The following is a 16,667-nucleotide window of genomic DNA, read 5'->3' as shown; positions in this document are numbered from 1 at the left end:
AACTGTATCTAAACCCAGCTGATATCTGGCTACATTTTCTGCTGAGCATCCAAATCACACTGGACTGAAGTTTACACTGTATAATGCCTGATTTCTTGTAAATATTTAACGAAATCTATCTGACCCCAGTAGGCACTCCCACACTCCGCGACCCGCCAGGGAAAGGGGGCCCAGGCCCATCCAGACCGGGGCCCAGTGCAGCAGCGCCTCCCGGCCCCACAGAGCCCGGGACAGTCCACCCAACCCCACCACAGAGAAAACTGCACCCACCCCACCATCCACTCATCTTCCAGACTACATAAGACAATAAACGCCCAGGCTGAGATCTTCCTCCACCTCTCCTGTATCTCCCCCTCCTGCAGAGAGAGTTCCTGAAGAGAGGAAAGCTCCTGCAAGATGTGACTATCTCCCCCACCAGTTGAAGAGCCCCCCAGGTGGCTCGACGCACCGGCGGCACCCTGCTCCAGGGCTGGGCCCCCATGCACCCACCCGCCCACAACCCCGGCAACACACCAACCAGGACCCAAGCCCCCGAGGCCCGGCCCGGGCCCCAGCCCAGAGACGGAGCGCCCCCAGAACCTCACGCCCATCCCGGACCCACCCAGGGGCAGCAAAGGCCACTCTTAATACAGACAGAAGTCAGGTAGTCAAAAATCTCTTATTCTGCTTTTTGTATTCTGAACTTCTTGAGTGGACAGCCAACAATCCTACAAATAGACTAGAGGATGTGCCTGAAATGTTTGTTAAAACAAATAACTGGACCTTAGTTGTTAAGCTCAATGTTCTGACTGTCACATGGAGTCTTTCAGGTTGTTTTACGTTTACTATCACAAATGAATGTTTTTTCCCCTAATGAATATACATTTTAGGTCTAAAGTGTCTAAAATCTGCAGTTTTGGAATTTTTCATGTGGATAACAAAATTAAAAAACAAAGAAAAAAAAACACTCCAAAAAAACAAGTGATACATGTGATGAAGGACTGACATAATTTGATTCATAAGACTTTATTTGATATTCACATACTGTAAGCAGAAAACAGCTTTAACAAAGCAAACTTGATGGAAAGGACTAACACCAAGCTTATCCATCGTTAAAACTGAAAAATCAAACCAAAGTAATAAATTACAGATCTCCCTTAAATGTAAAGTGAACTTTCTAATAGGCTCTTCTGGCCTTTGTCTGCAGTCATAAAACATGGCACGCAAGGTACCCACAGCTGTTTTGTCCCCGTACAGTTCTTTAAGTTGAAGAAAGATCTTATCTGGCGTATCCCGCTCCACTTGCTCCAAAATAAGAATTTCACGTTGTGGTTCTCCTAATGCACTCAGCACAAAATCACACTGCTGTTCTATAGACCACTTTTGAGCATGGAGCATTGCACTAATCTGGCTCTCCCGGTCTTCGTAATTCGTGTTAAGCCACAAAATTCTGGTACACAGGGTGCACCAATAAAAAATGGTGACACCATATTAACGGTTTCAGATAGTTCATCAGCCATATTGATCAGTCTAAGGCAGGTGGTTTTGTATGCTGGTCAAAAATCCTGTCGACAAACGTCAAATGTTACGTATGGTTCACAATGACTCCCGTACAAGAACGTAGTAAGGTCTACTATTGACCAGTAAGAAACTACCACACTCACACTGCAATGGGGTCCACAAGATTTAGTTTTCTTCCTCCAAGTCAGACTACAGGCTGAGGACACAACTCCGGCCTGGAATCCAAGGCCCAAAGCCATGAACTTCTTCTTTTTGCATGTTGTTGTAAGTTAAAATCCTAATAAAACGTCTAATTATTTATTTACCTGCTGACTGCAAAACAGCCACCACACCTCCGGCTGTCACTTCTCCTCCATTAGAAGCTGCAGCAGACGACATCATGCCTGCAGCGCAGGAGCCTGCAGCTATTCCAGCTGAATTGAAACCTGCAACTCCCAGAAGAGCAGGAGCAGTGACTACAGCACCTACTGCAGGAAGACAAGACATGTATCAGACATGGATTGGGCTTTGATTCAAATTAGCTTACTTGCTCCTGCAGCAGTACACACAGCTGTCACTATAACACAACATAAGAACACACATTAACATCTAACTGGGCCATAGCTCAGCACACAGCTGATCAAGGATTTAGATCAAGTAACTGAGCTACAGAGAAGACGGGGAGGCTCTACGCTACGATGGAGTATTAGAGCCACAAGAAAAAAGTTGTTGATATGGACATTACTGTCCCACAACAAACTGCTATAATTACTGTTTCTGCTACAAAATTCCTTATTTAGATGAGTTAGTGAAACAAATTGATCAGCCATTGTGTGATACAACATTCAACCTCTTTATTGCACGAGGATGTAACCATCGATAACCTTGCATCTGTCCATTAGATCGTGGCTCAAGACTTGGCAGTTTGTCTTGTAATTGGAAGGTTGCCGGTTCAAGCCACGGCTCGGACAGTCTTGGTCGTTGTGTCCTTGGGCAAGACACTTCACCTACCGCCTACTAGTAGAGGCCAGAGGGCCCGATGGCGTGATATGGCAGCCTCGCTTCTGTCGGCCTGCCTCAGGGCAGCTGTGGCTACAACTGTAGCTTGCCTCCACTAGTGTGTGAATGTGAGAGTGAATGAATAGTGGAATTGTAAAGCGCTTTGAGGGTCTTGAAAAGCGCTATATAAATGCAATCCATTATTATTATTACCAGCCCTTTTTTGGTACAACCTAATACTTATCACCACACTGCGTTTATGAGCTAAAACCAGGGAGTTTTAGCTCATGAGCTAAAACTCCTGTGAAAAGCATTTTAAAGTTGTGTTCTGGTTATTTTAGCTCATGTTTCCTTCTTGCTAAAACCAATTCTGAAGTACGGTTTCACCAACTCAGATGATATACAGTAGCAACCATGGCAGCTTGCCTTGAGACAGCTGTAATCTCCACATTTTGACTTTATTCTCAAAATGATCGATAATACCTTTCTTAACTTTGCCCTAATACTACATCGTATTATCCTCACTGCAGCACAGTTACATGTAATTGTTTCAGGAAGAAACACTTGGTTACTGATCATCAGGATGCTTCACAATGAATACATGTATTGATATGTATTTATGAGTTTTAGAGACAAAAATAAATAAATAAGCAAATAGGTTTGTTAAATGCCCGGCTGTGATGGCTAAGGCTGTCACTGAAACACAAGAAAGAAAATAAAAGATCTCACCACAGCTCAGTCTGGAATAATTAAGACATTATCTGTAATGCTAGAATCATCAACTCATATAATGTAGAGATGATCTGAAAAAGGCAGCTGTACTCACACTGTATATACACAACACTATTTATACCAATTCCATGTGCAATACTCAACTGTATATACATAACACTATTTATTACATATTACTTACGTCTTGTATATTGTACATTTTATATATATATATGTTTTTCCTCATGTTAATACTGTTCATATGTACATAGCGCTGCAGAACTGTACCCCCCCCCCAGCATGTTTACACTGAGTATGAGATGCTCTGTACAACTGTATAGTGACAATAAAGGCATTCTATTCTATTCTATTCTATTCTATTCTATTCTATAGACCCATTGTTCCACTCAGGATGAGGAACCTAAGATTGGACTGTGTCTTAAACAGAAGTGAGCATCAGCTGTTATTTCCTGGATAATGAAACTGAATGGGCGTCACTGGGTCTATGAAGTAAATAAACTTCCTTTAGTCATCATAGAACAAGTGATTGTGAGGCTGGATCTCAGGAGGTTTGACATAGTTATTTATTTTATTTATTTTATGTTTTTTATTATGTATTTCACACACATGTGTTATTTCAAGGATTGTTCTTTCTATTTTAATCCTTATGTTAAATCAACTGCTTAAAATAAACACAAACAAAAAGGAGGTTATGATACGGAGCGTGTTTGAATGTTATTTGGGTCACTGAAAATGTGTCTGCATTATGTGTGTCCATTCTTTGGGGTGTGGTATGTAACAGAAGAAAGACCGCAGGTACCAATTAGTGTAGAATTTCCTCACATACTTGAGTCATACCTTGATTCTGGTTTAATGTTGTTAAGAAAAATAGTGAGAAACAGAAATGGAAATAAAATGGGTGAGTATAAAAGGCTTATCACAGCAGACACAAGAGCAGAAGGTGAGAGGAGTTATAAAAACAACCAACGTTTGAGAAGCCCTGGACAGGAGATCCTATGAAATGGCAGCACTGGAGATCATGACAAGACACACGTTCAGGAAAGTTTATTACACTGCATTTAATCCCAGTCATTTTCAGAGAGAGATTAAAGGTTGAAGACTGATTTATAACAAGTCCCCACACAAACATAGATAAAGCACTAAAAGTGCCTCACTGACGAGCAAGAAGTGCAATAAATAACTGAGAAGTGATACATGCTGTATGGGCGTCACACATATGACGAGTTAGGAGTGAGAACGTGTTGATCTGCAGGGAAGCAGGAGACTGTTGTTATAGAGTGGATTGAGGATTTTTATTCTTTATTTCTATTTTTCAAGACTTTGTGAATTGTCTTTTTTTAAATAACTTGGCTTACCCTTTTTGGTTTTGTTAATATTGGCAATAGTGTGAAGTACTATTGTTGGGTTAGAATATATTTATTATATAGGTCATCCAGTTAAGGTAAATGTCATGTTTTGAATTGTTAGAATCTGATGAGCATTATTTTATTTTCTTTTTTGTTGTTTTGTTTTTCTGTTTTCCCCCTGAGAGATTACCACCTTAACGTGGTCAGGCGGTGTGATGGCTGCAGTTACAGCCACACAGTGGTAATATCAGTGTAGAGGCTTACACACAACACTGCATTCACATTGGTCTTTCTTTAAATATAAGGTTTAATTTACAGGATAATAAATAACTGGTTTTGGTCTCAGTTAGGTTTTTGTGTGTTTTACCCCTTTTTGTGATTTTTGTGGGCTGATCAGCCACTATTTAAGTTTCCCCCGTTGTCTTCTTTAGTGAGGTCAGTTTGTTTGAGGTATCAGTATTGGTTGTTGTTAACTTTGAGTAGAGTTCTGTTATTTTGACCTCTTTTATGGGCACATATGATTTTTTTTTTTTGTATAATTTAACCAACTATGTTGTTGGGTTAAATAAATAAAAAAATGGGGGGGGGGGCTGTACTGTGGTGGCCCTGAGAGGCCAAACGCAAACCATCAAAAAGGAAAGTTATGAGTTTAATGTTAAAATACGAGAGCGTTTCTCTCGTATCTGTCCTGATACTGCTATTTCATCTGCTATAAACAATAACCATACACTATTATTGCAATCTATACTACAGCTCAAAAGTCTGTAGAGAATTAGAAATGTCTTATTTTCTGACAACAGTAAAAATCGTTTAGAAGTTTTACTAAATTAATCAGAAGCGTAAAGAAATATAAATAATTAACGGTAACATTTATCATAAATCACAAATGAGATTTAGTGGAATATCTACTTAGTGTTGTTGAGACTCTCCAATTCTTTTTGTCTCGGTAGAGATCACGCAGAGATGTTTCCAAATTTCACACAATCCTTTTATTACCCATTTTCCTTACAGATGCATCTGGAGATCAGCACACTGCATCCTGTGCAGTCCTACTCTAAAGGCTGATCTGAAGAGTTTCACACAACAGCTACAGTTATAGTCTCTGGTCTCCAATTTCTACAGTAAATCCCCCACAATGGAAAAACACTGGTAAAGTGGCCTGGGGTGCTGACACCCTGACCCCCATCTCCTTTTAAGGTAATGTACATTGGCAATTGTCTGCCCCTCACCCTCAGTAAATCTTGCTACTGTCCTGTGTTTGGGGTTAATTGCCCCACTTCCCTGCACCCCAGTTCTTTGTTCCCATCCCAGGACTATTTTCTATTTTCTAATCTTAAATCCTATAAACAACAAAATCATACTACGACACACACTAATAAACTACATTCACTATGACCTCAATACCTATTACACAGTCCATTATTTCTACAGTGTACTGTTATGAAAACAACAGAATGATGATGAGACACTGTGGTAAAGTCTTACAGGTATATTTGCAGATAGTTATCAATACAGGATAAACACTGTGGGCTCCAGGAGACGGGGCAGAGGTAGGGAAGGTTGTCTGGAGGCACACTCAGACACTGTCACAGAAGGTCATGGAGATCCGTAACACTGAAACGTCTGCACAGAAACAAAGAGTGAGCAACCCATCTTGCCTCAATGATTACCGCCCAGTAGCACTCACCCCCATCATCACTAAGTGCTTAGAGCGACTGGTCCTAGCACACTTCAAATCCTGTCTCCCCCCCACCCTGGACCCCCACCAATTCGCATACCGCCGGAACAGGAGCACAGAGGATGCAGTCTCCATCGCAATGCACTCTGTCCTCTCACACCTGGACAACAACAACACCTACGCCAGAATGCTGTTTATAGACTTCAGTTCAGCATTCAATACAATCCACCCCTCACAACTCATCAGGAAACTGACAGACCTGGGTATCAGTTCCCTCATCTGCAAATGGTTACTGGACTTCCTGACCAACCGCCCCCAACATGTCCGGCTGGATAACCGCTGCTCATCTACCATCACAATGAATACCGGTGTACCACAAGGCTGTGTGATGAGCCCTTTCCTCTACTCCCTCTTCACCCACGACTGCAGACCTGCTGATGGTTCCAACACCATCATTAAGTTTGCAGATGACACCACGGTGATTGGCCTCATCAGTGACAACGATGAGGCCGCCTACAGGGAGGAGGTGGATCGTCTGGCTGAGTGGTGCGACACAAACAACCTGCTGCTTAACACCGAGAAGACCAAGGAGCTCATCGTGGACTACAGGAGGAATGCTGACCCACATCCACCCATCCACATTAAGGGGACGGCTGTGGAGCGTGTGAGCAGCTTCAAGTTCCTGGGAGTCCACATCTCCGAGGATCTCACCTGGACGACCAACTGCTCCAAGCTGGTCAAGAAGGCTCACCAGCGCCTCTTCTTCTTGAGGACTCTGAGGAAGAACCACCTGTCCTCAGACATCCTGGTGAACTTCTATCGCTGCACCATCGAGAGCATCCTGACCAACTGTATAACAGTCTGGTACGGGAACTGCTCTGCCTCGGACCGGAAGGCGTTGCAGAGGGTCGTGAAAACTGCCCAGCGCATCGCCGGAGCACCACTTCCTGCCATAAAAGACATCTACAGGAAGCGGTGTCTGAAAAGGGCTGGGAAAATCATCAAAGACCCCAGTCACCCATCACATGGACTCTTCACCCTCCTGCCCTCTGGGAGGTGCCACAGGAGCCTCCGGACTAAGACCACCAGGTACCGGAACAGCTTCTTCCCCACAGCTGTCAGACTCCTGAACTCTGCCTCCTGACATCTGACCCACGTTAAACTCATGGACTGAACATACACACACCCACAATGGACAACTGTACCCTCAAACACAATAATAACATGGACTGAACCACCACTCACAACCACTAGCACTTTATACAGCCTCTGTAGAAACTATCTACACCCTCACTTATCTTAACTGCACTACTGTATAGCTCTGTGTAAATAATCATTCTGTACATTTCTATAATTTTTAATCCTACAACTGTTTACAACTTGCATAGTTCCCATTTCTGTATAGCTGTATATCCCAGATTCTGTAAAGTTATTTATTTCATATTCTGTATAGTTTTTCATATTTATATCCTGTTCATATCCTGTACATAGCTTGTACTCACTACAGCCTGTACATACTTATAGTTATAGAATATTCACAACCTACTTCATACCGTGTACATTATAACATACCATAATAGACCCATTTCTGTAATATACTCACATATCTATATTATTGCTAATATATATTGTAATATATCTATATCACTAAAGCACTTCTGGATGGATGCAAACTGCATTTCGTTGCCCTGTACCTGTGCATGTGCAATGACAATAAAGTTGAATTCTGTTCTATTCTATTCTATTCTATTCTATTCTATTCTATTCTATTCAATTCAAAGGCAAGAACTGATGGAAAATGTGACATGACTGTGGCATAATACGTTACCTTGGTACTGCAATGATCTGGTTGTTTAGAAGCCAGCATGAAGACCTCGCGAGGAACAGGCGAGTAATCAGCTGATTGTTCACAAGTGACTGAGGGACGGGAAGGTGGAGGAGCATCCCCTAAAAAAGACAAGCACACGGACAACAACACAGGCATACACCGAAAGAGGAGAGAGAAAGAAGCAGGCCAGCAAAAGAGAGCAAGGGAACCATGACATCTACTGAGGCCCATTTTTATTTGGTACATCGTATCACCAGATGTCAGTTTGTGATGTTAGATCCCAACTTGTCAGTGAAGAAATCTTTTTCCAAAGATATCAGCACAAACCAAAATCATTGTGTGGATTAAAAAGAGCAAATTGTTGAAGTTTGTGATGGATCACTCCATTTTCTGTTTGCACTTGTCAGATGTGTTGCAGGTATATAACCATATGATCAGTCCATAGAGCAGTGATCGTTACTACAAATGGGCCCATGTATAAGTGTGTAGATATTTCCTAATGCATCATGGGTGATTTAACATAAATGATTCATTAAACACACATCTGTGAAAACATTTCTGATAAATTTCATGTAATATTATGTTAAAGTAAATGTAAATTATTAATTAAAAGAAGACTGTTTCAATCTGACCACAAACCTTTGAGCAGTAGTGTCACGCTTATCAGTGGCTCATGGTTGCTTAAGGCCTATGTCTGTACTTGACCACAGAGGCAGAGCATCATTCAACCTGCCAGCTGCCTATCTTGGGAGCTTTTCAAGGATGACAGACTCCACTTTCTCTGCAGCAAGACAGCTCATAACTTTTTTACGGTGTCTCCCTGTCCTCATACTTCTATATATTCTTCTGTAATAGATAACTATACACTATCATTGCAATCTACACTACAGCTCAAACGTTTGAAGTCAATTTTCACCTGGTTTATAACCATGTGATCGGTCCACACAGGAGTGATTGTTTCTAAAATTTGGCGCACGTATAAGTGTGTAGACATTTCCTAATGCATCATGGGTGATTTAACTTCAATGATTAATTAAACAAACATCTGTGAAAACATTTATGATCATTTTCATGTAATATTATGTTAAAAGTAAATGTAAATTATTAATTAAAAGACAACTGTTTGAAACTGACCACAAACTTTTGAGTAGTAGTGTGTGTTGTATGCATGTGTCTGTCTGTATCTGATCAGGATTTTGTCATCAGTGTCAACGAAACGCTCATTTTTTAGCTGTTTCTATCATCAAAATTGAGTTGGAGTGTTTTAACTCTGATGGCAATCTCTCCCTAACAAGTCCACTTTATTGCGTGCTCATTTTCTCCTATTAGTTGCTCATACGTATATAATTAGGAAACATGCATTAAGTCAGTAGTCCTCAACCTTTTTTGCGCCACGGACCGGTTTATGCCCAACAATATTTTCACGGACGGGCCTTTAAGGTGTCGCGGATAAATACAACAAAATAAAACTAGTACCGGTACCGGAAAAAAAGAAGATTTATTTATGACACACTTGAAAAGACCCAGGGACACCGAGTTAACGATAAAAACGATAACAAAATAACGCTGAATACCGATAAAAACCCTGAAAACCATACATTTCACACCTGAGCCTCAACTCTCGCGGCCCGGCACCAAACGACTCACGGACCGGCACCTTTCCGAGGCCCGGGGGTTGGGGACCGCTGCATTAAGTGCACTAATTTCTCACACTTATCAGTGGCTCATGGTTGCTTAAGGCCTATGTCTGTACTTGACCACAGAGGCAGAGCATCATTCAACCTGCCAGCTGCCTATCTTGGGAGCTTTTCAAGGATGACAGACTCCACTTTCTCTGCAGCAAGACAGCTCATAACTTTTTTACAGTGTCTCCCTGTCCTCAGACTTCTATATATTCTTCTGTAATAGATAACTATACACTATCATTGCAATCCACACTACAGCTCAAACGTTTGAAGTCAATTTTCACCTGGTTTATAACCATGTGATCGGTCCACACAGGAGTGATTGTTTCTAAAATTTGGCGCACGTATAAGTGTGTTGACATTTCCTAATGCATCATGGGTAATTTAACTTCAATGATTAATTAAACAAACATCTGTGAAAACATTTATGATCATTTTCATGTAATATTATGTTAAAAGTAAATGTAAATTATTAATTAAAAGACAACTGTTTGAAACTGACCACAAACTTTTGAGCAGTAGTGTGTGTTGTATGCATGTGTCTGTCTGTATCTGATCAGGATTTTGTCATCAGTTTCAACAAGACGCTCATTTTTTAGCTGTTTCTATCATCAAAATTGAGTTGGAGTGTTTTAACTCTGATGGCAATCTCTCCCTAACAAGTCCACTTTATTGCGTGCTCATTTTCTCCTATTAGTGGTTCATAGGAGTCTAACTAATGAACTGTATGCATGTTTCCTAATCTGTCACACTTATCAGTGGCTCATGGTTGCTTAAGGCATATGTCTGTACTTGACCACAGAGGCAGAGCATCATTCAACCTGCCAGCTGCCTATCTTGGGAGCTTTTCAAGGATGACAGACTCCACTTTCTCTGCAGCAAGACAGCTCATAACTTTTTTACAGTGTCTCCCTGTCCTCAGACTTCTATATATTCTTCTGTAATAGATAACTATACACTATCATTGCAATCTACACTACAGCTCAAACGTTTGAAGTCAATTTTCACCTGGTTTATAACCATGTGATCTGTCCACACAGCAGTGATGGCTACTAAAAATGGGCCCATGTATAAGTGTGTAGACATTTCCTAATGCATCATGGGTGATTTAACATAAATGATTCATTAAACACACATCTGTGAAAACATTTCTGATAAACTTTGCCTAATTTTATGTTATAGCAAATATAATTTTAAAATTAAAACAAGAATGTTTGAATCTGACCACAAACTTTTGAGCAGTAGTGTGTGTTGTATGCATGTGTCTGTCTGTATCTGATCAGAATTTTGTCATCAGTGTCAACAAAACGCTAATTTTTTAGCTCGTTCTATCATCAAAATTGAGTTGGAGTGTTTTAACTCTGGTGGCAATCTCTCCCTAACAAGTCCACTTTATTGCGTGCTCATTTTCTCCTATTAGTTGCTCATACGTATATAATTAGGAAACATGCATTAAGTCAGTGGTCCTCAACCTTTTTTGCGCCACGGACCAGTTTATGCCCGACAATATTTTCACGGACCGGCCTTTAAGGTGTCGCGGATAAATACAACAAAATAAAACTAGTACCGGTACCGGAAAAAAAGAAGATTTATTTATGACATACTTGAAAAGACCCAGGGACACCGAGTTAACGATAAAAACGATAACAAAATAATGCTGAATACCGATAAAAACCCTGAAAACCATACATTTCACACCTGAGCCTCAACTCTCGCGGCCCGGTACCAAACGACTCATGGACCGGCACCGGTCCGAGGCCCGGGGGTTGGGGACCGCTGCATTAAGTGCACTAATTTCTCACACTTATCAGTGTCTCATGGTTGCTTAAGGCCTATGTCTGTACTTGACCACAGAGGCAGAGCATCATTCAACCTGCCAGCTGCCTATCTTGGGAGCTTTTCAAGGATGACAGACTCCACTTTCTCTGCAGCAAGACAGCTCATAACTTTTTTACAGTGTCTCCATGTCCTCATACTTCTATATGTTCTTCTGTAATAGATAACTATACACTATCATTGCAATCTACACTACAGCTCAAACGTTTGAAGTCAGTTTTCACCTGGTTTATAACCATGTGATCTGTCCACACAGGAGTGATTGTTTCTAAAATTTGGCGCACGTATAAGTGTGTTGACATTTCCTAATGCATCATGGGTGATTTAACATAAATGATTCATTAAACACACATCTGTGAAAACATTTCTGATCATTTTCATGTAATATTATGTTAAAAGTAAATGTAAATTATTAATTAAAAAGACGACAGTTTGAATCTGACCACAAACTTTTGAGCAGTAGTGTGTGTTGTATGCATGTGTCTGTCTGTATCTGATCAGGATTTTGTCATCAGTGTCAACAAAACGCTCATTTTTTTAGCTGTTTCTGTCATCAAAATTTGAGTTGGAGTGTTTTTACACTGATGGCAATCTCTCCCTAACAAGTCCACTTTATTGCGTGCTCATTTTCTCCTATTAGTGGTTCATAGGAGTCTAACTAATGAACTGTATGCATGTTTCCTAATCTGTCACACTTATCAGTGGCTCATGGTTGCTTAAGGCCTATGTCTGTACTTGACCACAGAGGCAGAGCATCATTCAACCTGCCAGCTGCCTATCTTGGGAGCTTTTCAAGGATGACAGACTCCACTTTCTCTGCAGCAAGACAGCTCATAACTTTTTTACAGTGTCTCCCTGTCCTCATACTTCTATATATTCTTCTGTAATAGATAACTATACACTATCATTGCAATCTACACTACAGCTCAAACGTTTGAAGTCAGTTTTCACCTGGTTTATAACCATGTGATCTGTCCACACAGGAGTGATTGTTTCTAAAATTTGGCGCACGTATAAGTGTGTTGACATTTCCTAATGCATCATGGGTGATTTAACATAAATGATTCATTAAACACACATCTGTGAAAACATTTCTGATAAACTTTGCCTAATTTTATGTTATAGGAAATATAATTTTAAAATTAAAACAAGAATGTTTGATTCTGACCACAAACTTTTGAGCAGTAGTGTGTGTTGTATGCATGTGTCTGTCTGTATCTGATCAGGATTTTGTCATCAGTTTCAACAAGACGCTCATTTTTTAGCTGTTTCTATCATCAAAATTGAGTTGGAGTGTTTTAACTCTGATGGCAATCTCTCCCTAACAAGTCCACTTTATTGCGTGCTCATTTTCTCCTTTTAGTGGCCCATACGTATATAATTAGGAAACATGCATTAAGTCAGTGGTCCTCAACCTTTTTTGCGCCACGGACCGGTTTATGCCCGACAATATTTTCATGGACCGGCCTTTAAGGTGTCGCGGATAAATACAACAAAATAAAACTAGTACCGGTACCGGAAAAAAAGAAGATTTATTTATGACACACTTGAAAAGACCCAGGGACACCGAGTTAACGATAAAAACGATAACAAAATAACTCTGAATACCGATAAAAACCCTGAAAACCATACATTTCACAACTGAGCCTCAACTCTCGCGGACCGGCACCTTTCCGAGGCCCGGGGGTTGGGGACCGCTGCATTAAGTGCACTAATTTCTCACACTTATCAGTGGCTCATGGTTGCTTAAGGCCTATGTCTGTACTTGACCACAGAGGCAGAGCATCATTCAACCTGCCAGCTGCCTATCTTGGGAGCTTTTCAAGGATGACAGACTCCACTTTCTCTGCAGCAAGACAGCTCATAACTTTTTTACAGTGTCTCCCTGTCCTCAGACTTCTATATGTTCTTCTGTAATAGATAACTATACACTATCATTGCAATCTACACTACAGCTCAAAGGTTTGAAGTCAGTTTTCACCTGGTTTATAACCATGTGATCTGTCCACACAGCAGTGATGGTTACTAAAAATGGGCCCATGTATTTGTGTGTAGACATTTCCTAATGCATCATGGGTGATTTAACATAAATGATTCATTAAACACACATCTGTGAAAACATTTCTGATAAACTTTGCCTAATTTTATGTTATAGCAAATATAATTTTAAAATTAAGACAAGAATGTTTGAATCTGACCACAAACTTTTGAGCAGTAGTGTGTGTTGTATGCATGTGTCTGTCTGTATCTGATCAGGATTTTGTCATCAGTGTCAACGAAACGCTCATTTTTTAGCTGTTTCTATCATCAAAATTGAGTTGGAGTGTTTTAACTCTGATGGCAATCTCTCCCTAACAAGTCCACTTTATTGCGTGCTCATTTTCTCCTATTAGTGGCTCATACGTATATAATTAGGAAACATGCATTAAGTCAGTAGTCCTCAACCTTTTTTGCGCCACGGACCGGTTTATGCCCAACAATATTTTCACGGACGGGCCTTTAAGGTGTCGCGGATAAATACAACAAAATAAAACTAGTACCGGTACCGGAAAAAAAGAAGATTTATTTATGACACACTTGAAAAGACCCAGGGACACCGAGTTAACGATAAAAACGATAACAAAATAACGCTGAATACCGATAAAAACCCTGAAAACCATACATTTCACACCTGAGCCTCAACTCTCGCGGCCCGGCACCAAACGACTCACGGACCGGCACCTTTCCGAGGCCCGGGGGTTGGGGACCGCTGCATTAAGTGCACTAATTTCTCACACTTATCAGTGGCTCATGGTTGCTTAAGGCCTATGTCTGTACTTGACCACAGAGGCAGAGCATCATTCAACCTGCCAGCTGCCTATCTTGGGAGCTTTTCAAGGATGACAGACTCCACTTTCTCTGCAGCAAGACAGCTCATAACTTTTTTACAGTGTCTCCCTGTCCTCAGACTTCTATATATTCTTCTGTAATAGATAACTATACACTATCATTGCAATCCACACTACAGCTCAAACGTTTGAAGTCAATTTTCACCTGGTTTATAACCATGTGATCGGTCCACACAGGAGTGATTGTTTCTAAAATTTGGCGCACGTATAAGTGTGTTGACATTTCCTAATGCATCATGGGTGATTTAACTTCAATGATTAATTAAACAAACATCTGTGAAAACATTTATGATCATTTTCATGTAATATTATGTTAAAAGTAAATGTAAATTATTAATTAAAAGACAACTGTTTGAAACTGACCACAAACTTTTGAGCAGTAGTGTGTGTTGTATGCATGTGTCTGTCTGTATCTGATCAGGATTTTGTCATCAGTTTCAACAAGACGCTCATTTTTTAGCTGTTTCTATCATCAAAATTGAGTTGGAGTGTTTTAACTCTGATGGCAATCTCTCCCTAACAAGTCCACTTTATTGCGTGCTCATTTTCTCCTTTTAGTGGCCCATACGTATATAATTAGGAAACATGCATTAAGTCAGTGGTCCTCAACCTTTTTTGCGCCACGGACCGGTTTATGCCCGACAATATTTTCATGGACCGGCCTTTAAGGTGTCGCGGATAAATACAACAAAATAAAACTAGTACCGGTACCGGAAAAAAAGAAGATTTATTTATGACACACTTGAAAAGACCCAGGGACACCGAGTTAACGATAAAAACGATAACAAAATAACTCTGAAAACCGATAAAAACCCTGAAAACCATACATTTCACAACTGAGCCTCAACTCTCGCGGACCGGCACCTTTCCGAGGCCCGGGGGTTGGGGACCGCTGCATTAAGTGCACTAATTTCTCACACTTATCAGTGGCTCATGGTTGCTTAAGGCCTATGTCTGTACTTGACCACAGAGGCAGAGCATCATTCAACCTGCCAGCTGCCTATCTTGGGAGCTTTTCAAGGATGACAGACTCCACTTTCTCTGCAGCAAGACAGCTCATAACTTTTTTACAGTGTCTCCCTGTCCTCAGACTTGTATATGTTCTTCTGTAATAGATAACTATACACTATCATTGCAATCTACACTACAGCTCAAACGTTTGAAGTCAATTTTCACCTGGTTTATAACCATGTGATCTGTCCACACAGCAGTGATGGCTACTAAAAATGGGCCCATGTATAAGTGTGTAGACATTTCCTAATGCATCATGGGTGATTTAACATAAATGATTCATTAAACACACATCTGTGAAAACATTTCTGATAAACTTTGCCTAATTTTATGTTATAGCAAATATAATTTTAAAATTAAAACAAGAATGTTTGAAACTGACCACAAACTTTTGAGCAGTAGTGTGTGTTGTATGCATGTGTCTGTCTGTATCTGATCAGGATTTTGTCATCAGTTTCAACAAAACGCTAATTTTTTAGCTGGTTCTATCATCAAAATTGAGTTGGAGTGTTTTAACTCTGATGGCAATCTCTCCCTAACAAGTCCACTTTATTGCGTGCTCATTTTCTCCTTTTAGTGGCCCATACGTATATAATTAGGAAACATGCATTAAGTCAGTGGTCCTCAACCTTTTTTGCGCCACGGACCGGTTTATGCCCGACAATATTTTCATGGACCGGCCTTTAAGGTGTCGCGGATAAATACAACAAAATAAAACTAGTACCGGTACCGGAAAAAAAGAAGATTTATTTATGACACACTTGAAAAGACCCAGGGACACCGAGTTAACGATAAAAACGATAACAAAATAACTCTGAATACCGATAAAAACCCTGAAAACCATACATTTCACAACTGAGCCTCAACTCTCGCGGACCGGCACCTTTCCGAGGCCCGGGGGTTGGGGACCGCTGCATTAAGTGCACTAATTTCTCACACTTATCAGTGGCTCATGGTTGCTTAAGGCCTATGTCTGTACTTGACCACAGAGGCAGAGCATCATTCAACCTGCCAGCTGCCTATCTTGGGAGCTTTTCAAGGATGACAGACTCCACTTTCTCTGCAGCAAGACAGCTCATAACTTTTTTACAGTGTCTCCCTGTCCTCAGACTTCTATATATTCTTCTGTAATAGATAACTATACACTATCATTGCAATCTACACTACAGCTCAAAGGTTTGAAGT

At 40.6% G+C, this 16,667-nt stretch overlaps 1 long non-coding RNA gene across 2 annotated transcripts in view; it reads right to left on the bottom strand.

Annotated features, from left to right (window-relative positions):
• Window positions 1-986: 986 nt before the first annotated feature.
• Window positions 987-16,667, bottom strand: part of LOC309711596 — a 224,505-nt gene continuing 208,824 nt past the window's right edge. Inside the window, exons 3-4 of one of the 2 annotated variants that reach the window (XR_014278024.1) lie at window positions 1,806-1,967; window positions 987-1,715 (exon numbers count right to left, since the gene is read on the bottom strand). This is a non-coding gene — a long non-coding RNA (uncharacterized lncRNA). Of the gene's footprint in view, window positions 1,968-16,667 lie in introns of both variants that reach the window. The other variant, XR_014278023.1, reaches the window with a different exon arrangement.

The sequence above is a fragment of the Aulonocara stuartgranti genome (genome assembly GCF_965226115.1).
Source record: "Aulonocara stuartgranti genome assembly, chromosome: 7".
In the NCBI taxonomy this organism is placed as follows: Eukaryota; Metazoa; Chordata; class Actinopteri; order Cichliformes; family Cichlidae; genus Aulonocara; species Aulonocara stuartgranti.
The sequence above is the reverse complement of the archived record's forward strand: the minus strand, read 5'-3'. Positions and strand labels throughout refer to the sequence as shown.